The sequence below is a fragment of the Argopecten irradians genome, chromosome 5 (genome assembly GCF_041381155.1).
Source record: "Argopecten irradians isolate NY chromosome 5, Ai_NY, whole genome shotgun sequence".
Lineage (NCBI taxonomy): Eukaryota > Metazoa > Mollusca > Bivalvia > Pectinida > Pectinidae > Argopecten > Argopecten irradians.
The window spans coordinates 47549785-47572314 of record NC_091138.1 but is presented as its reverse complement, the minus strand read 5'-3'; the positions used below and the strand labels follow the sequence as shown (position 1 = coordinate 47572314).

Here is a 22530-nt window from a genome sequence, read left to right as displayed (position 1 = left end):
CACCTGAGAGCTTAAAAGTGTAAATTTAAAGTAGAGCTCACACAGCAATTGGTTAAGAAAAACTAAAAATACAAAGAGATATCGATAATACATGTTAAATTCTAGGGTGACGGATCAGTATCAAAACCTCAAAATGTTTGATCAGTAGAATTAGACATTTAGTTAACGGTTTCAAACGCTCGTGGCACACAAGACAATGGAATGCTCACCAATATCTTGGGTGGACCTGAAATGATTCTAGACTTCAAAAACGTAAACATTGAGATTACGAAAATGCAATATAACAAATGGTGTCACGTATTAAAATGTATGATTAATCAGCTGAAGGAAAGCGTCATGGCACATTCCAGAAGATACAATACCACGGAAATATAATGTAACACCTGTCTATCAAAACACATTTTATTTGGTACTAAATTCAAATGCCGACGCAGTCTCTTAAAAATCAAAACTATTCTTTGTTACTGATATGGAGGATGTTTATATTGCTCGTTTGAACCAGTCATCCGGTAATCTTCATTGCGATCAATACAATTTTCTACGTCCCTGAGACAAAAGGAATCTATTATGAGTTTGATCTGCTTTAAAAAGTCATACACGAGAAACGTTTTGAGGCTGCGGTACGTTTGCGTTTGTCTATCTAATACTGGCACTACTGGATGACGTCGTTATAATACTATCTCACTGGAAAGCATCCTGCAGAAACTTAAATCGGTCGCATATGATTGAACAGATATGGTGTTTTTTTTTTTTTTTTTTGTTTTTTTTACATTATTTTGAAGAGAATGGGTCCAATTCTATCGTGTTTTCGTTTGGGGATGTGGGAGTTGCTACAGCGTCCATGTAAATAGGCAGATCGGTAACCATGTCGTTCTTGACAAGTGAAGACAGGGTCTATTTTAGCTCAATGTGTTGGCTAATCTAGGAGGATATTGCTTTTTAAAAATGAGGTCGATGCCTTCAATACATAGGACGAGAGACGAAAAAGTTCGTTGTATTTCTAAATGTACGAGATTATGTTGTCAGAGGGGCGTTGGTGTGGTTTTAAATGTACGAGATTATGTTGTCAGAGGGGTGTTGGGGTGGTTCTAGATGACAAGAGTTCCTCGGGTTTGTAAAGGTCGGTTGTTGTACATGTAACGGCATCTTGCTCTATGAAATACCAGATTACTGTCAACAGGAAGGAGGGGAGGGGAGAAGAAGAAAGAGGGAGGGAGTTAATTGTCTGTTGATATCACCTACGATCACGTAAGCTCTGTCCGTTACGGAATGTCAATCTAAACAACCATAATTATATTACATCGACTTTACGATAAAATATTTGGTTTGCCGCAATCCGTAAACAATAACATCCCGAGATTGAGCTATAAAATAAATCTGCATAGGTCGGGATACCTATGGTAGGAGACAACACACGCACAAACCTATGTCATTGTTTTCATTTCATTCAATAACATGAATACCTAGTAGCGTGTTTGTAATTATACCATAACTGGTGATACCGCGATTTAAGGTATCCGTTAAGATGTTATTTGTTATAAAGACTGTTGTCCTTTATTACTCACTCACCTGGCATAACATTTTGCTTTGTTTATTTTTTCGTTTACAATTTTCATTGTAGTGACACGCGCAGCGGTCACGCGAGGACGGATTTTCGGAGATGCTATCTAAAGATAAGAATGAATAGGTAATAGAAAATGAGGTCTATACGGCTTTAATTGCTCTTCATGATGAGTCAGCAATTGCATTCAAGGTCATATAATTCCCAAATTGCACAACGAAGATTCTCTTGTTATTTTCTGCTTGCGATATCATCGATGGAAACATGCAACATTATGCTTTTGGCTTTTGATAATATCTTTAAGACACAAGTACATGAAATGAAGTATGAAGTAACAAAAACAACCACAAAGGGGGGAGGAGGAGTGGGGGGGTGGGGGGTGGGGGGTGGATCTGCACACAAATTACCCTAGTGCATGACCACAAGGTTTCCAACTTTTGTTGGTGGAATACTCACGATCATAATGAACGTTCCAAATAAATGAATATGTTCGAAACACTTTTGGTGTGAATTTTGTTAATTTCTTTAAATCATTAAAACTATAAAAAGGTGGTCATTAAAACACGTCATTGTTAATTATATAAATCATTGGACGCTGCCGTCTAAAATGTGATCTCTACTCATAGCTGAAATATTGCATGGCCCGATTATCCATTACGATTGTTTGTACAGCACGTGATTTCTTCCCTTAAAGACGTTCTAGGAACCCAATAAGATTCCCATAGTGAAGGTATCACTTCAGTCTTGCCTCTTTGTTGTTCAGCAATAGGCTGCCAGTTTGCCAGCTATGCTAATAAATCTAAACGAATTATGGAAGCCATCGTAACGTCTTTAGAGTTGAAAGATGAGAGAAGTTAAATCTATTTTTGTTGTGTTTATTAAAATTATTGAATTTGATTCGAGTTAGTAGGTAACCTGCAAGTACTGCTTAAAACAGCCACTCCGTGTTTTGATTTCAGACCAATTTCTTGATAAAAAAAATCATAGATACTCATCTCATTTCTCACAACTATCAAAGGATCTTAATTGCAATATTTTGGTTCGTTTTGTTAACATTACATAAACAGTCACGTCCATTTAATGAGATGTCAGATTTTGGTTTGAATTGAAGTCGGAGTACCCGGATCAAGATCATCGACCAATGGTCAGTTACTATGAATTGTCCCACATGGGATTCAGAATAGTAACCCAGATGTCGAAATAACTTAATCACTCAACCATTTCGACTCTTTGAGAGGTTTTTAGCGATAAAACGTAAGGGTAGTCACATTTGTACTAGGAATATTCATAACTTATAAAGATAAAGCCTATATCGTGACGCTGTTTTCTCTGCTACTCCATTTATTTATGTTCTAAGGTTTTGGCTGTCCTGGTAACGCTATGTAATTCCAGAGTTATAAGTCCTACAAGGGAACGTTACTATGGCGTGATCCATGATGCTCTGTACATACAACAGCTTGTTATCACAGAATTATTACCGTCAGTACAAAAATGTGCTACTTACAAAGAGCCAATAAATATTTTTACATACATGTAAATCGATAGATACTGACTTACATATGAGGGTGAATTAAATAAGTACAGCCGTTCTTACCGATGTACGAGTGTTATTTCTGTAACATGACCTATTTGTTTGACCTTGGATATATCCTATCTTATCATAGTATACATCATTGACCCACTTTATGATTCTGATCTATTTCATCCACCACTTTTTAATAAACGTGTCTGTCATTGACCTAGTTTCGGTGCCTGGGCTGAATGCCTGGAATATACATGTATGTACTGACCTACATTTTGTTCTCACCAAAGTGTCTATTTTTGAGTTACTTTTTGTTTCTGATCCAATCGTTTATTTTTGAACTTTTCAATTTCTGTTACTGACCTCATTTCCTTTTATGACCTACTTTCTGTTTCTCACGTTTTTGTCTATCATTGACCCCATTTTGTCTCTTGACCTGATTGTCTTGAAATTACACATTCATACAATTACTTAATTTCTCACCAACTTTTCATCGTTAGCCCTTTTTCTGTCGGTTTCAACGTTATCTGTCATTTTTCTCATTTTCCTTTCATAATCTTATTTTTCTCTAACTTACTGATAAGAAACAAAATATCTATAATATACAATCTAGACTTCGTGTAAATTCTCGGTCTTCGCTCTATCTACTTTTATCTCGATTGTTTAAAACCAACTTTCCATCCAAACTTTTCCTCTTCGCTGTTAAGTTTTCCGTGAGGTGAGTGACCTAAATATCTTACCTAATTATGAAGCATTAAGCTACATATTAACCGATGGTCATGTCCTTGACGTTTAAACCCAAACCATATCTTTGGTGTTTCCGTCAAGTCCGAATGCAACTATACATTTCAAGTAAATTAATACCACTTCATGAATCCGCTTTTCTACTCTTATTATCATTATAATGTTCGTTGAATTGCTGATGAAGTGTTGTAAGCGAAACAATGTGACTTTATTCAAAGCCATGCGTGACCGGTCGGAATGGCATTTACGATAGCTCACCCTGTTACAAATACAAAATACACACACATAAAGTGGTCCTGACACTGCATAAATAAACATGGGTCAGAAAAAATGTTGGTGATATGTAAATTAGCCATTAAGGTGATCGGATTGATCTATTTGAAGGTACTTTACGAGATGAGCCACTCACGGAGATTTTTGTTTATTTATATCTTTGTTATGATTTTGCGGAAAACACAGATGTGTATGTTTGCGCTGATTTACAGGGCCTGCAATATACACATGAACATGTGTTTTCAAAATGCGTCATGGCGAAGATGAAATTATTTGGACTATATGTCATTATAGGCATTGTACAGTTACGTCAGTAATGCAGACGATCCATCTGCTCTGGTCAAGTTATAAATAAATTTTCGTTCAACATTTTGATGTGTGTTTTCTCTGACAGATCGGCAAGGAGGGTCAACACTCATAGGCAAAACATCGCTGAGTCATAAAAGAAAAATAAAGCTAATGTTGACTTTGTCACTTATAGCAAAAATACCAGATTAAAGTCAGGTTAAATCTAAACACTGGAGGGCCAGTTCTTCTGTAAAACCAAGCTGAGCTCCTATACAGACGTCTCTCACATAGATAAGCAGAATTGAACTGCGTAAGAGGTGACTCTTGCTAAACATACCACATTAGAAAGATTACAAATTGCATAATATATAGTACTTACGCAATCAACGCCTTCCACAATATATACATGAAGATTCGAGAGTGAAAGTTTAAATCTTTAAACTTCCCACCTTGTAGTTACAAGTTACTTTCTTTTGTATGATTCAAGTTCCTAAATCTATGATCTGCTAACAGTTGACGCCGTATAGTGTGTTGACAAGGGTTATCTCCCATAGTTACACTTCCCTTCGAATTCGTCAATTGGATATCATACATTATTACGTAACACTCCAATCTCTATAAGGAGTTGTCGTTACTTACCACCACCCCCACCCCCCTTATCAAGGGGATGTAACTTTAAAGATGATTTCAAGGGGAGGTTACCAAGACTATCAACAATTATAGATCTATGTCGACCAACTAATATTGGTTATAGATTAACTAACCTAATCTTTCAGCAACAAGTTATAGACTTACTTCCACTTATAATCATCTAAGAGTTACCTCCTCTTGATCAAGGGAGATAAGTATGGTATAAAAAACTCTAGATTAAAAATCGTATGTTCAGTGGCAAGTTACCCCCTACTTAGAGTGGACGAATAAAGTAGTTCCCCCATTATACTATTACGTCGTACGAATCTTTGATACATGTAATGAGAACAAGGGGAGTTATTGCCCCTTCATGTCCGACATCTGTACCAAAAGTATTGCACCTATGATAGAAATCGTCGAGAAGTCGAATGCCGCAGTAAATTACATTTATTACATTTTTCTTTTTGGCGTTGACTGGGAAAGCCTATATCGGATCGTCTGCCTAAGGCACAGCTGATAAACTCTCATTTTTAATTATATATCTTAACTGATAAATCTGCACTCATTCTGTCGGATTCGCCGTCTACCAGACGATATTACATTTACGTAAAAATGACATGGTGTGTACACATATTCGTATTACATACGATGGCAGCAGTATTTATAATGATAAAACAATGAAGATATATTTATCCCCGGTTTATTTTCGGATATATCGCCACAACAGGTGGCGTGTTGAAATAACGTCAACGGTTATCTCCCTTGACGATCACGTGATAAAGGGGATGAAGATCAGATAGATCAACAGGTTAGGTATTGTTATGACGAATAGCTACTGACAAGGGACAACAAACAAGTTGTTGTACTTATGTCACCTCATGCTGACAATGTAACGACATGTAGATATACAGGTGTCACAGAAGTCATAAATCATCAAGTTATTAAGTTTTGTATATGAATATGGATATTAATTGCATGTAGATATATGGGAAATTTGATAACCTGCCCGACTGGCTCTTGGTTAATTAATTTGTTTTATTATTGTTTTTTCTTCATGTTTATGACCGAGAGTTCATTTATGACTGGTAACCACATAGTTTGCATTTAAAACTAAACAGAACAATTCCGTTACCCCCATCGAGTACTTTATTAACATCTGGTACGGTTGCACGCGTAATGCACGCGCGCAGAACAGGCAATTTGGTGTAGTTTACACAGCGGTGGTCTGAAGTGTGCACTGTTATGGTGGAATTTCACATCAAGTTCATCAACAACCAAAACAGGCCAAGTACTGATCACATGGGAATTTCTGTGAAATGATTACGATGTTTATCTATCGGTCAATGACGTCATTGGTGATTTTCCGTCGTTATGTGTGTCCCACCTAGTTCATCGTTTATCGCGAGTGAAATGTTCCCGTAGGAGTTGTATATATATATTCCAATACTTTTACTAACCTTATAACAATACCCAAGACCTTATACACTGATGTTTTTGTGAGAGTTATCTCCCCTTCCGATCTGACGTCACACACGGACGGTTTGGCAGCATCTCTCGACAACAAATCATAAACCACAAATTATTGTGATGGATCCTCTCCATGCATGTACTATTGGGATTCAAAAAAAAAATATGAAACTCAAAATATAAAAAATATATTTTACAGTAAAAGTGCGAAAATATTTCACACATTCAAATAAAACACATCCACCAACAAAACCCAAATACAGAAATGAAGCTGAGGTCGCTCAGATCTAATAAAAAATATTACAAATGCGCTAAATGCAAAAAAATTGTACAAAGCTCGTTTAAAAAAAGCAGCTCTCATTTGTACAATCTATTGCACAAGCCAAATCACACTTCACTCATAGCGATATACCAATTGAAACAAGCTCACTTTACACTTACTTAAACAAGCGAACCTCGAAAACAGCTAACATATTCTGGTGACAAATCACAATTTGTGCAAAGCTGACGTTTTAAACAGGGCATTTTTCAAAAAAGGTGAACGCGAACGGAAATTGTCATATAACATGTACACAGAATTGACATTAAATTGTTCATCAATCAACCCTAACGTTCACTGTTCCATTTCTTCTACGAAAAGTCATGACGATAAAATAACACAGAAAAAAAAACCGTAAAAAAATATCAATAAAATCAACTTAAGTGCCTTTTCTATCTATATGCATCAAATGACGCCATATCTGAATATGCGAATAAACCATAAAAACAATACTGTTGTATATACACTAAATATTCTTATGAGTATATTCAGAATGTCTGGCTAAGGGGAAGATTGATTCCTTGGAGAACCAAACACAAGAAAATCGGAATATTATATCCAATATTTGCTGACGGCCATTTCCTTCACTTGCCACATTGGACTTAGAGGTCTGCACGTCGCATTGTTTGGGAACAATGATGGATCATCTATCTATTGTATTTGCAATGCAGCAGTCATATGGAGTTTTATCATGCAATGCAAGACGCTCCGCAGGACACTAGCGCGAGAGCCTACTAGAAAGCGCTTGTCGTGTTGCATGATCTTTACAGATCAGGATATATCTTAAACAATTTCATTTGGTTTTTTTCCATCAAGGTGTACGGTTTCCACCTTAGTACAGTTTGTTTTTAATTCCAATGAGCTATGATGAACTATAAATAGTTTACAAAAAAGAACGGAAGTCATTTTAAACTTCAAGCTAGCTAATGATGACTTAGCTTCGACATATCGCTATACTAGCCCTTCACTTCTGGATTGCTATTTCGATTCAAGATATTTAGCGTAGGCCGACGATATATCTCTCCGATCTACTGTTTTCCGCTACCACCTTTTCCAAACAAAATAAAAACAAACACATGAACTGCAGGAATTTGAATTTTTTGTCGGCCCCCTTGACTTTGTTTAAGAGGTGTGCCGGAGACGCGTGTTTTAATTGTTTGTACTGAATAACATATGCCATGTATAACTCCTATATTTAATCAGACGCAAGCTTCAATTAGATGCTCATTACGCGCAGAAAGTTAATTTTAAAGTACGTATTGTGATTCAGTCATGAAACGCTCCCGTGCGATAAACATAGAGGGTTGTACATGTACTAACATACAACCGTTTCTTCCGCACGCCTTGCTCGCTCCGAAAATCCACAATCAGGACTTCTACGTCATCAAATATCATTGAGGTGAAATTAATTTAGGCGATAGATTGGTGTTCAGTTTGTTCGTGGTGCACTGAACCATAAAATGTTCGTAAAAATTAAACCTTGACATGGATATATGAAATATTGTTCATAACCCATGTTGGATATTCCGAGTTCTTTTTTGTACTACATTAATTTGAACATAAATAGAAGTTCGTGATTAAAACCCATCGACGCTTTGCTGGCAAGGATACTATTTATTATTGGGGTTATTTACATGAAGGTTAGAGATAACTACATTTAATTTTTAATTACGTGAATTTTTCTGTACTTATCAGCTGACCTTTATTTCTATACAATATACTTATATTATAATGTAGGGTTTTAGATACGGGTAAGAATAGCAGTAACCTTTTTTATAGAACACGGTACAATATAATGTATGGAAGTAATTGCTATATACTTCCAAGTTATTCTAAGGAACTATTACCCTTCTCCGTGACCGTAAGATGAGCTCTTTTGTGTCGTTAATAGCGGATTATTAACACTTGTACTCGGGTGAAATCATATCAACTATGGAATCTAGCTCTTCAAGTGACGTCATGCATTCAATATATCTTCGATATACATCCCTAAATATGGTAACCCAATTCATGCTAGGTTCTTTTGATTGGGTATCACGTTTCGCCTGTAATTGGTAAAATATTCTGCTAGAATTTTATTTTGAACTAATTGGGCCTAAATAACGGGCAGTAAATGGACACTTTCTCCGTTTATACGGCACAAACTTTTCTTTATTGACCCGATTATTTCAATTTCGGGGAAATCACAAGAGAAAAATTCCAAAGCAAACAACACTTATTCTATTATTGAGGTGCGTGTTCACGACTGATTGTTCAGCGAAATGTACGAGTTTATTCGATTGACAAGGACGGTCGCGTGCGGCGCGTGGTTGGTCCGGGACGGAGCTCGCGCCACCGGCCGCGCCGAACATGGTCTTCGTAATCACTTGGGGTAGGGATGCGCTCTTACTGAGAGAAACAATCTGAACTGTTCATTATATTGAGTAAAACATGCAATTCCTAGGGGTCCCTATTTCCGTTTTCAGCGATACATCAACGTATGGATAGCATCTTCGCCGGCAGAGGGCAGTACCGGTCTTCTCCAAAACCTAAAACCAGACCGGCCGAGACTTAATACTCCGATGGGCTTGCTTATAGTCCATAATTGATCTATCATTGCCATAAGAGCACTAGATTGTTTCTAACCGCCTACGACCGTAAGCTCTATAAATCACGGAAGAATTTTGATTTTTGATGCCATTGCAAAATGTCTGCGTCTCGCCGGACCACATGTCAAAGACTAGGGTCGCCATTTTACACGTCGAGTCGACAGGACATGCTGATTAATCTCTCTCAGGAGACAAGTGTTGATTCATAGACAACATGAATATATACGTATTCAGTAAACAAAGTCATTTTACATATTGTCTGTGCGAACATAAACAATTACACGCGTATTTTACATTTTATAGTCGTTTGCATATTACATGATGAAATATCTCTTTATAGATATGAATCGATGACAGTGCAGATTACGACATAGTAAACGAGTTTATTTGGGTACAATAAAAATCAGAGATTTGGTTTAGAGCCGGTAAATGTGGAAAGATGTATTTAAACATTCGCAATTTAGTTGTAAGGAAAGTCGAACAAACACTGCAATTTGCACTTTAAAATTTTCGCGCCAAATTTCCAGCGCGAAACCGCTAATTATATGATTACCACTGAGTTGTACGTCATCCTCATCTTGTCTCTATTGATAGATACGCTAACGCTATCACCTTATTTGTTATTTTTCAATCTTTGAAAAATGACGTCGTTTGAAACGCCGCATCTGATTCGCTGACACAACAGCGTAACGATATCACAGAGAAAATAGTTCCTCATGACATTTGAAAAATTAGGTTTAGATTGAATCATAAGAATTGAATTGAATATAGATTTTAATGCTATGGAGTTATAACACAAAAGTTAGAATGTACTTTCATCATAAATCGCTTTGATGTTGGTGTTGTATCCATATCATAAAATATATTCAAGTTGATCCTAACTTTGCATATCCTTATATCTAACTACAATGTACCACCCATTGGGATAAATTCTCTGCTTGTATAGTATTAACAAAGTTTTTTCTCTAGGTCATTCACGAATCCATTTTCGTTATCATTTATTGACGCATAACCTCCATTTCTATTTAATAAATTGGCACTTCGTGTCTTCAATATTCACAATTCACAATTATTGTCAAATGTATATTTAAAATACAAGCCATATATACATACACCACGTATGGAGAGTCGCTCATATTATCCTTTTTATATACATTGTCGTATTTTGTGAAGCATCAGGGCATATCATGTCAGAATTGTATTGCTATAATTAAACATTGCAACATCTGCAGATAAACATTCAATGACGATTTCAGATTAGAGGGATGTAATTGACACATGTGTAGTCTAGTTTACAAGTCTTATCTAATTTCATTACCACTGAAGCATGACATGTGCACTCGCTTTGATGAAGGATGGCGCAGCGTATTCAAATAACGTACGCTGTCAACATGCAATGATTTCTGCAGTGACAAAATGACTTTATAATGTCATGAACCCTCTGCTTCAATCAAAGTTACGACAATGTCAGACATGTTTATGACCACAATATATCATAAACCAACAAAAACACAATCGATCTGCAATAATAATAAACAAAAATGCTACACTATGAACATATATCTATATAGCTAATTTTAAGACTGATATATGCCTATAGACATCATTACTTTTTTGTTTAAAGTACACGAACGACAGTCATGTCTTATCCTCCCAAATCAATGCAAGACACTTCAGGCGTAGTTATGTCGGGACGTTAACGGGAAGGTCATTGCATGGGTGTGTCCAGTTATGATACAAGATAAGCAAAGAACTTAAACGAATAAACTTACATGTTGTAGGAACCAACATCCTCTTCGGAAAATTCACAAAAATCCACCTAAATGTCCCTCTCTATACGGGACATATGCCGAATGGATTGATTATATTTTTTCCGATCATACTCAGGTAAGACCTTCAGTACTACACAGGTATACATGTATATAATTGCTTTTTGTATACTAACGTTTTTCCTTTTCTTCTCATGTAGTGTTTCCGCTTCAACAGGTTGCCAATGGATTTCTAACCATATACGTACTACACCAATTATCTTGAATGACAAAGAATTAGTAGACGGGGTATTGCGTTTCCTTACTCTTCTATGTTTTTACCGAACACAAACGTCAGTGATTAAATGAGCCAAGTTTTACTTACATGTGACAAATGAAGCGCGTGACAGGTCAATGGTCACGTGCTGTAGAAACCGGTAAGTTTACAAAGTCATTGTTTTGAGTAGGTATAAAATTACGTCAGGCAATAAAAGCTTGTTATTTAGATGTTTCACTGAAACCAATCATTGTTTAGTGGGTTCAAACACAGGTTTGCCCCACGGAGTCTATTCACATCAGGACATTTGTCCCGTTTATTTTATATGAATGCGTCAGTTCGCGTGACCCATGGTCACTTTGGGTATGCAAATATTTTCTAGATTATATAATTATGTAAATGTTCACCACATGTCCATTGTCTTGAGAGTTGCTTCCGAATTGCTGAAATGCAGCATGTTCTCAGAACTAATAGCCTGGTAAGAGAGCTTATTGAATTGGATATTGCTACATGTCAACTACAATCAAATGATACTGGAATGACGACATTGCGTTCCAACAATCGAAACAGGGCATTGACAATCCATCGAACGGCAGAAGATTTTTATGACGTATTACAAACCTGAATAATTTGTTAAGAACATCGAATCACTGACTTTAGCAGGCGAGGGAATCTGTTTACCGGTGACTGTTACGTGACGTTTTACTCAACACGTGAGGTGAAAGATAGCGATTCCATTTAGCCTCGTTTTGGATCCATATAACTCTTCTAATAACATTTTAAAATCAAATCAAACGTAGAATGTAATAAAGCAAACGTTCGATTTGTGATCGGCTTTTACTCGCACATACACACGCGGTTTCTGACGTTGTTTTGTAGAATAAAGGTGATATGATCAGTGTGTGTTAGTCCCTGCTGTTACGGGGCGCTTGTCTGATGGCTTGCTTATTTATAGGAGTTTAATTCCACGAAACTGAATTGAGTAAAAATGGCAATCTAGTTATCGTTGCGTAACATGTGTTTATGTGTAAAGCCCAGAGGAAGTCGGTAAAGCTATTTTCAAGCATCAGTTCTTGTACTTTTGATCGAAAGGTCATATACAGAACTGTGATCTCTTCATGGGCGTGCATAACCCAACCGTAACCGTTGCCAAGCGTATCCCGCGAGAAGGAAGGGGAAAAACATCCCCAGCAGGGCTTATAACACAAATATATTCTTAACCAAACAAACCTAGCAAGCGTCACCCCTGTCTTGCTGGCTTCACGAGTCTCATTCGTAAGTTTCAAAAGATGAAAAGATAGTTTTTTCCAGTTGCATTTCGACTGGAAGCAATATACGCTAACCTTTTGACTGTTTGCTAAGAGCAATACGGGACTGTCCAAAGGGATTCAGGGCGATTCCTGAAGAGGGAAGATCAAAAGATGAAAACGTTGTCTGGTATTTATGGCCATGTTCCAGTTTGCCCTCCCTAAGCTGGTTTTGAATTGTTTAATGATCCATGCATGCAGTTATTTTCGATAAGTTACCCCCTGGCGACTGCAATAAACTGCGATGCGTATGCATGTAAGTCATTCTGAGATGCTCAAACCCTGATTGCCTGGAATATCATGCAGAACTACAAGAGTCCATTTAAATAATAACGGATGTCATAATGCATCGGTCATAGATGACATGCTATCTTACAACAAGGTTTTAATATTTTACCGTGATTTTCTCACATTTCGTCTTTGGGAAAGAAAAGCACTTTGTTGTGGGCTTCGCTAAAAAGACAAACATAAGTATATGAATTGATTTCACTTACATTTAATTTAACCTGAAGTTTATAAAAATCGAAATACCTATTCGATATGCTATATACCGAACCCCACGCAGCCACGTATTAGTAAATGAGAATAGTGAAATATCAGACCATATCTTTTTACATACCTAACTAACATAAGGTGCCGCACATCCCCTCCGTAAAACCTGCCACCATCAATAATTGCTTAACAAGTGTTACGCGTGTATTTTTTCCTTTTCCTTATCAAATTACGAGTATTGAATCGAAGGGGATTTTTGATACATGGACTGTCATTTGTCCGACTTGTCAGTTTGCAAAAACACAAAAATAGTATTTGAAATTGTCATGCTTTAACTTAATGTCAAATAAATTACAAAATAAATGTACTTATTGTGCTAAGGCATATTAATAAGGAGTTTTGTGTTCAAAACTTGTGATATCCCTAAAGCAAATAACGTAAACTACAAATTTTAGTATGTCACATTACAAACTTATCAACCAAGTTCTCTACTCTTAATTAATTTATCAAATCAATCAAGTTTTGGCTGTCCAACATTCGAAATATGTTAAGGGCGTTACATGTCATATATCAATTATCAAGATTGCGTCATGAATTATTGATTTGCTAAACAAAAGAAATTTGTAGGCGTAACCGTTGTTAATTGAAAATACACGTCGAACATTGACACATATCCAACGGTTGAAAGAGAAACATAAAACATTTTTTTATAAAGAATAAGCACTTTGTATGTTTTTCACTTCTCTGCTTTAATGTCCTGTGAAATGGGTTTAATAACTCAAGTTTTGATAATAAAAAAAAGACAGAGCTTCAAGCAATAAAACATCGACCGACAACCTATGCATTACAAATGCTGTATAGCGGCACCGAACTAAAATATCCCACACCTTAATCATTAAGGCAGCCTTATCAAATTCTACATGACTCTTGTCTAGAAAGTCAAGTGATATTTCAGTATGGATTGTCACAAAGAAACTGCCAGAAGCTGTTACCAGATTTATTACCACCTAAGAACTAAAAAAAATTCTATATTTTTTGTGTTAGATGAATTTTGAGATAAAATTTTGTAATATAAGAGGAGTTTCAGTTCAGTTATGCTATAACTAGGAAATAAACACTCCAATACACAATGTACCGATGAGAGGTCAAAATGAGAGGTCATTTTTTTGTAGTTGTGTCTTCAATACAGTAAGTTTCAGTGAGATAGCACTATAAAATGTACAACAGTTCCTCCCCACTGTGGAGTCTTAACACTAACATACCACAGTCTCCCAAAAACACACTCACCACACACAATGCATCCCATTCAGAAGAGGCCGTCTTTGGCTACCATTGGAGTAAGTACATGTATATAACGTTAAGCAATGGGAATAATTCACGTACCACGTAATATCCGATGACGATTGAGCGGAGGCATTGTTTCTACTGCTGATGGAATGACGTCAAAAGATGATATCCCGCGCTAACGTCATTTTAGCAAGAAGATTACAAATGGTAATATATCACCATTGGTTTGTTTGTTTGTTTAATTAATTTACGTCCTATTAACAGATATGGTCATGTAAGGACGGCCTCCCATGTATGCGGTGTGCTGCATGTATGTTGTGCGAGGTGCGTGTTTTGGGAGACTGCGGTATATTAATGTTGTGTCTTCTTGTATAGTGGAACTGTTGCCCTTTTTATAGTGTTATAATAAAATATATTAATGAAGCATGCCGCCGAAGACACCAAGCAACACACCCCACCCGGTCACATTATACTGACAACGGAGGAACCAGTCGTCCTACTCCCTGTATGCTGAGCGCCAAGCAGGAGCAGAAACTACCACTTTTATAGACTTTGGTGTGTCTCGGAGATGCTAGTCCCGCACAAACTTTATCAGGTATCACGAGGTACGTGAATAATATCTATAAAATGAATTGAAATGTGACACTATGATAGACATAGGTGTCTATTGTATTGTATTATATGACAAAACCAATGTATGGAGAGAATTCAGTTGTTTTTATACGAAACACACTGTAAATGTTTGTGACCTAATATAAAGTACAGTGTATTTTATAATATATAGGTGTTTATTTTATTTGTACAGTTTGCAATATACATGTACAATATCGAGAAAATTCATTATTCTGGGTTCTTTCCCCTGGCCATGACATTTCATAGTCTATAAAAATGACAGTTTCTTCTCCTGATTGGCGTTCAGCATAAAGGGAGTAGGACGACTGGTTGGCTCGTTGTCAGTATAATGTGACCGGGTGGGGTGTGCTGTTCGGTATCTCTGGCGGTGTGTTTCAGTTAGACAGCTCTATAAAACCTCTGCAAAGGGACACAATACGAAAATACCACAGCCTCCCAAAATATACAGACATTCACACATACACATCGCATACAAGAGGAGCCGTCCTTTAAAGACTCTGACTGTTAATAGGACGTAAATAAAAAGAACAAAAAACTAACCAATGAACATTTTTACAATTTTAAAGCAAGGTTGTTTTCCTTGTATATTAGGATAATTTACGTAACTGTTTCTTTAATCTTACTTTGTACAACGTCATGTAATATCCCTACAGTCTATAGCTATACGTATTTGTTGATAAGGTGTTCAATGCCAGGTGACGAAGCAACTTAAATTTACAACTATATTGTGTTTCATAGTAAACTAATCTATTGACACAGATAAATAAAACAGTCAAATTAACGAATGATATGTTAATTAATTGATCCCACGTGACACATAAATTATATATAAATTTCGGTCAAACAGGCACACAGCGGTGTACACTAGGTCGGATCACCCCTATTTGATATGTATAGAAGCGTGCTATGTATCATTTTGCCTATGGCTGGTATTAAAAAAGCAGTATTTTGTCAAAGCGATTAAACGAATAGTGTTAAGTGAATGGCTTGCCCGAGGTTCAATAGTATAAGTGGATGTTGAATGAGTGATGATCCTATCAGATCCGTCACTCTAAGTACAATATATATTCCCGTTATACGGTATGTGTAGTAAAATAAGGACAAACTTTAATCAGCCTCGGGGTTTTTAGAGATAATAACACACCACGGTTCAGTTACCACACAAATGTATCGACGTATATTACGTTTACCACTTGAAAATTACTATGTAAATCACAGGTAAAAATCACCGGGAAATGTTGGTTGTGGAATGTGTATGTATATATCATACTTATGTTCACATTATTTATTACAAGTCTATCTTTTTCACGATCATTACATGTACATATATTGACAGTAACATTATACAGAAAAGCAATTTACATCAACATGAGAGTTTCCAGACTAGATATCGCAAGATTTATAAAACGAAATTCACATTCTAGTAATCACAAGAATTTATAATGTAGGAAATCTCAGGCTGATGTAGTAAGATACTTATATTAGAACTTAGGATTCATAATATTGTAAACGACAAAGCAGGCGTACCTGAAGTTACAGAAATGTTAGAATTCACAACAGAATAAAATCTCAATGATTCGTGACACTTTGTTCCGTTATATGTAAATATGAGAAGTCATAATCTAGAAAAAAGAAGCAAAATAAACTATGGTATTATGTTTATATAGGGCTTCAATGCCATTTTAGAATTGCATGGATCATATGAAATGTACCAGTTGCAGTATTTTACATTTTAGTAGAGGTAGATAAAATCTTACAAGGCAGAGAAACCTTAAGAAAACAAGATCACTCAAAAACAATTATATCAATACCATGAATCAACCAGAAACATCGGGGGACACAATCTCACAAACTGACGCACACATCATTTGATTACAGACTTTAGAAGAGGAATATCTGAATTCTTACCGTAATTCAATTATTTTGATTGATATCTTTAAGTTTCACCGTTTGCGATTCTGTGAATTTAATTTGGTATTGGTATACTTTCAGCTTGTCTGTCATGCTTTCTTAAATATATGTACACAATTAGTCAAATATATCTAGGCAGGTCAGTCGGCCAAAAAGGTGGTCAAATTCAAATTCTTTTATTTACTTGAGGCTTTACAGCCCATCAGTACAAAATACAACATTTTTACGAAGAAGGCACTGCACTAAAGCAGTGTAGAGAGGACAGGTTACATGTACACATGTATAATATAATACACAGAGAATGGACACGTTTTTTCATGGCATTAAAGTTTTCCTTATTTGGTTAGCCTCGTAAATGTATTTACTTGACATAGACAGATCTTTCAAATTAGTTGAGCTTAGTAATTGTATCATTTTAAACACAGATGGCCTTTTCCAATAATGTAGTTTAATTCGTTTTGAACGAATATCATGGCAAGTTGGACATATAAATAAAAAATGGTATTCATCTTCAACATCACCAGAGTTACAGATTCTGCTCTGCTTTAAGGACACACTGGTTGTCAGTTGTCAGTCGGATGTGCTATGCAGTTTCATATACCATTGGTATTATGCTTATTTAAAAAAAGATATTGAAGTATTAAATTGGAACGGTAAGCACACGATGAAAATCGTAATAAATTACGACGTTTATAGAACATCGAAAAATATAAGCCCGAGTTGTTAGATTGTCCAGTCCGTCCATCATCGACCAGTCTGTCTTTTTAACCGTCAATGCATTTACTATATTTCAGCAGCAAGTAATTTTACATTTTAGCCAGCGGCACCTACGTTTCACAAACAAAAGATCATGTAAACACTGCATGTGTGTGACATCATCGGTATTATTCCAGAGTATGAAAATGGAAATCTGCGGAACAGAGCTCGACACTGAATAAACCAAATAAAAATTAAGCGCCAGTTTTGTTATTGCCATGGAAACAAGAAACATTGAGGATGTTTGCATTTAGACTAGACAACACGTACGCGCGTGATAGTTAAATGAATGTGTTCCCTAAAGCGACAGACAGTTCATTTAAGTTCAACAACTCAAGGACATCTACAACTGATTCCATTAGAGAGCACAACAATATACTCACAAACTTGCTCTCATAGCAGTAAATATATCAACTGACATTCTTATCAGTATTCAACTCAAAACTATGTATAGTAATTATATACTTTATAAAACAGCGTTATCCTCTCGCCCTGGTCAAGCTGGCTAATTATAACGATTACTTGCAGCTGTTGTTTGGCGATTTAAGGCAACGTTCATTATAATCATATCAAATGGACATTAACAATTGTTAGCTGTTCATATAGTTCCATATATTTACACTGACTATGGACCGACTCTGCGCCCACATATACATAATAAACCTACCTTTACAATGTCCAGTATCCTGCGTTGCCTTTGAAAACTATGAGTTATCTTTTTTCAAATATCCCGAGTTTCAGAAAACTGCGGAAACTGTCCAGTATTTCGTAGAAGAAAAGGTTCAGACACTGTCCATTATCTGTGTAAAGGTCTTCATATACCTTGCAGTATCTAGTGCTAAGGTTAGTAGAAATAGTTTGGATACTGTCCAGTATCGCGTGGTCGAATCACTCCGGACACCGTCCAGTATATATCTGGTGTTATTAGAACATATCCGGAACATTGACCATCAGCGAGGATACTCCAATCAGAAATCGACAAACATGTTTAACGAGTATACATTCCTGTAGATAATTACGGGCGGCGCGATTAGTAAGTAAATAATATTTGTCAGCTATTTAAGATAAATGTTGTCCGTACATACACGGCACCATTAAATACGTCCAACCGCAATCTATAGATGACAAACTCAAACGGCAGTTCGAAAATCACAGATATGCATTGGTAGTTGGTATAAGTGAAACGTTGCCGCGCCGGGCTTAATACGTTAGATAAAGTTACACTGTGTGTCTATATACCGACTACTCGGGTATCGGTTCAAAATACACATTCCGAACCTTCAGTTACACAAATTAACGGTCTGTGATGAAGTGCGTTTCACAATATGTAACAAGATTAGCAGGGGGTGGTTTGAATTTAGCATGACTGACATTGTCATAAGCGAAAGGATATCAACACAAATCCAATATAACAATTACTGAACAAATATATAGTGTGTGCGGGGACAGGTGTTTATTCAAGGGATTCCACACCCGTCGTTAGTACGAACGCCAATATAGGTTTTCAGCATGACAAATACAATAGTGTCTTAAATCTGTTGTGGAAATAGTCAACTACATCATTATTTCCTCTGTGTGTATTGTAAGTGTGTAGTATTTTGGTCGTGATCGTTTACACTCATTTTGGTCAAACGAGAGTGTGTCCCCTATATGTATCAGGTCATAGCATAGCCATTATAACGTGATCCTAATACACCATTACCAAAGCTATAGAAACAACAAACTCTAGTAGAAATATTTGTCTGTAAATGTAAGTAGTGATCCAAACAAAATCATGATACGTATGAACACTTCTCTACAACAACTGTTCATTATCCGATGAATTAGCGAAAAATCTTAAAGCCGTAAACCTGATTTTGAAAAAAAGAACGTCATACATACGAGTTCAAGAAACGATTATTTCCGCGTTAGCTAAATTTTATATTTTCATGTGTAACATGTTTTTCACTGTGATTTAATTTCACGAATTTGGTTCTACACTCACTATGTTTATTTCATTGTTGCGGCGACTATTTTCGCGATTTTTATTTTATAATGTAAACCAATTTTCTTCTTGCGTGCGATTTATTTTCGAGAATTTTGCGATCAAAGTAAATTCGCGAAATTTTATCTCCGTGACTTGATATCTTCCACAATTCTTGCACAATTAAATTCAAATGTATTTCCATTCAATTTTAAATCCGCGTAACTTAAACTCCGCGAAAATGCTTTGAAACGAAAATCGCGAAATTAAGTTGCCGCGAAAAGATGTTGGTTTACAGTAATCCACGAAACACGTGAAATGTAATCGCAGGTAAAATATGTAGGTTAAAGGTACAAAATAAGATGCTTAATTTTTCTCACGTACATGTTATACTCAATCTAAACTTGCTTAGATTTTTGTTACATTATATGTATTTTATACAAAAGGTCCTCGAGAAAAAAAACCAAAAAACCTAAAATGCTTCTAAGATGTCATTTGACGTTGCCGAATACACATTAGTGGTTCTTTTATGCACGATCTATATCAAGTATATCCCCGGCCTTGAAAATGTACATACACTATATGTGTCGCCTTGCTTGTTATATTATCAAATGTGATTTAAATGTAGAAATGGAACGAAGGTTACAAGCAGAACGTCAATGTTGTGATATTGTGTGCCATCACAAAGGTAAGGGGAGGCCGCTGTTGTGACGTGTTATCTGATATCTTAACGTTAGTCTCTAAAGAATTTGAAATCAGATTCATTAAAAGTTCAGTTCATGTTAAGAAGTGTCGATAGAAACGGGTATCCATTATCTACATGTCCATATCTTGTGTTACATATATTGAAATGAATGTACATCTAAAATAACTGTAATACAAATCGGCGTATATATCAAATAAACCCTTACAACAGGAATATCGAATTATAAAAGCATTATTAAAATTTCTGACTTTACTTACAACTATGACGTCTGCTAGGTCAATGCTACCTGGTTTATTTGGGGTATCGTTGGTTCCAGGTGCGCAGTATCTCATACCTACGGGAGACCATGGATACTCAATACAGACCTTTTTCTCATCTATCTAAAATCAACACAACACACTCTTATCTATTGTTACTTAGAATGATATATTGTCAAACTTATAATATTCGTGAGTTGTTGAATTTCGCGGGTTCACATACATTCTTGAAATTATTTACCTTACGAAAATGTGTTTTTTTTTCATATTACACCCTGTCATGCTCATGACGCATTCAGATGGATCGCGAAAATAAAACCCCGCCAATTAATTAAAAATAGTAAATCGTGATATTTCACACACGCGAAAATTAACAATTAAAAAGTATAAAGACATTCATCATGTTTATTGTTCTACAATGCTTATTCCAGATGATACCTTACAGCTTGAGCGTATGAAATTAATGTAAACTTGTCTTCACAGTTGCACGGACTCAAAATATAACTTTAGAAATATCATCCTTCCTAATCTTTTTGTGATCTTTCTCCAGTATTACCCCCTCAAAACGTTGCTGATGGGATGATGTTTTGCTTTTACGAGAAAACAGAACTTCAGTCACTTGGTCCAGATACATTATAAGGTCTGCGGTGGCAATGACAGTTGCTGATCTAGGTGTTTGACGCATTGTTCGCCCATTGCAAATGTAACATGGCCGGGTTTAGTATCCTGGTACGATCTTAAGACGTAGATTGATTTTGGTTAATTACGTAGTAGTCAAGACTAAAAAAACAAAACAATTTTTTAAAAGTTGCTGCGATAAACAGACCAGGAACTGTTCTCAATGATTTTCTCCTAGAATGATTACTTTCCTGAAGTTATCTACGTTTGCAAAGTTTCTACTTTCAGTTCAAAAACCTTCCAGGAAAATATTAGATTATCAGAATTCTTTTGACGCTTAATACATTGAAATTGTTTAACAAAAACACATTTGTATTGGTCGTTTATGATGGTATTCGCTGCCTCTAAATCCAAAAGGCATTACAAATGCTATTATAATATTATTAACTTTCAACATTTGGATGGTAGTGACAAGCATCAACCGAAACTTAATTGCCCATGACCTCGGTTCGAATATCAACTTCCGTGTCATCAGCATAGCGAAAGTGGGTTATTTTTATCTCAAGAGATGCAGTATGCCGATGGATACTTGGAAATTGTTAAGGGTTCTTCCTCATTCTGATCGAAACTATTTTTATTTCCTCATTTGATAGGAGGTAAACTGTGCAGTGTTTCCACGTTAAATTTTATTTTGTCAATTCTTCTCTATCGCATTCCTTATTAGTAGTTTTTCGTCAATCTTTAAAGATGCTCCATCGCCGACGAATGGTATTTTTTCTGTTACAAAAGGTAATTGCTTTACACCATTACCACCATTAAAAAGTTCAAAAGCTTCTAATTTTACAGCAAGATAAAAAATGTTAAATTAATCAATTGCATTCCGAACAAAATCTGTGGCACTTTGCCCTATATGGAATGAAGTACTGATCGATTATGCACCAAAAATAAATTATTCTATAATATTTTGTGTATTTGTTAGACATATATATTCGTGATTAAACACCAATTATTGTTCAAATGAAGAGTATAATTTATGTTCCGTCGACGGTGGGGCATCTTTAAACATTTTTACATATCACAAAAAATCAAAAGTATATAATTATCTGGATTTTATTTCAGATTGTGCGTCATGGTGAAATATCTGTACCAAAATGCAGTTTACATACCAGTACACAACAAACAT

General features: G+C 35.9%; 1 protein-coding gene across 4 annotated transcripts in view; it reads right to left on the bottom strand.

Annotated features, from left to right (window-relative positions):
* LOC138324077 (FMRFamide receptor-like) overlaps nucleotides 1-18987 on the bottom strand; it is a 70595-nt gene extending 51608 nt beyond the window's left edge. For 2 of the 4 annotated variants that reach the window (XM_069269100.1, XM_069269104.1), the window contains exon 1: nucleotides 18471-18987. The gene's annotated coding sequence lies outside the window, so the exon portion shown is untranslated. Of the gene's footprint in view, nucleotides 1-4767; nucleotides 4927-11164; nucleotides 11297-18470 lie in introns of those variants that run through there. The other 2 variants (XM_069269097.1, XM_069269096.1) reach the window with 2 other exon arrangements.
* Between the last annotated feature and the right edge of the window lie 3543 nt (nucleotides 18988-22530).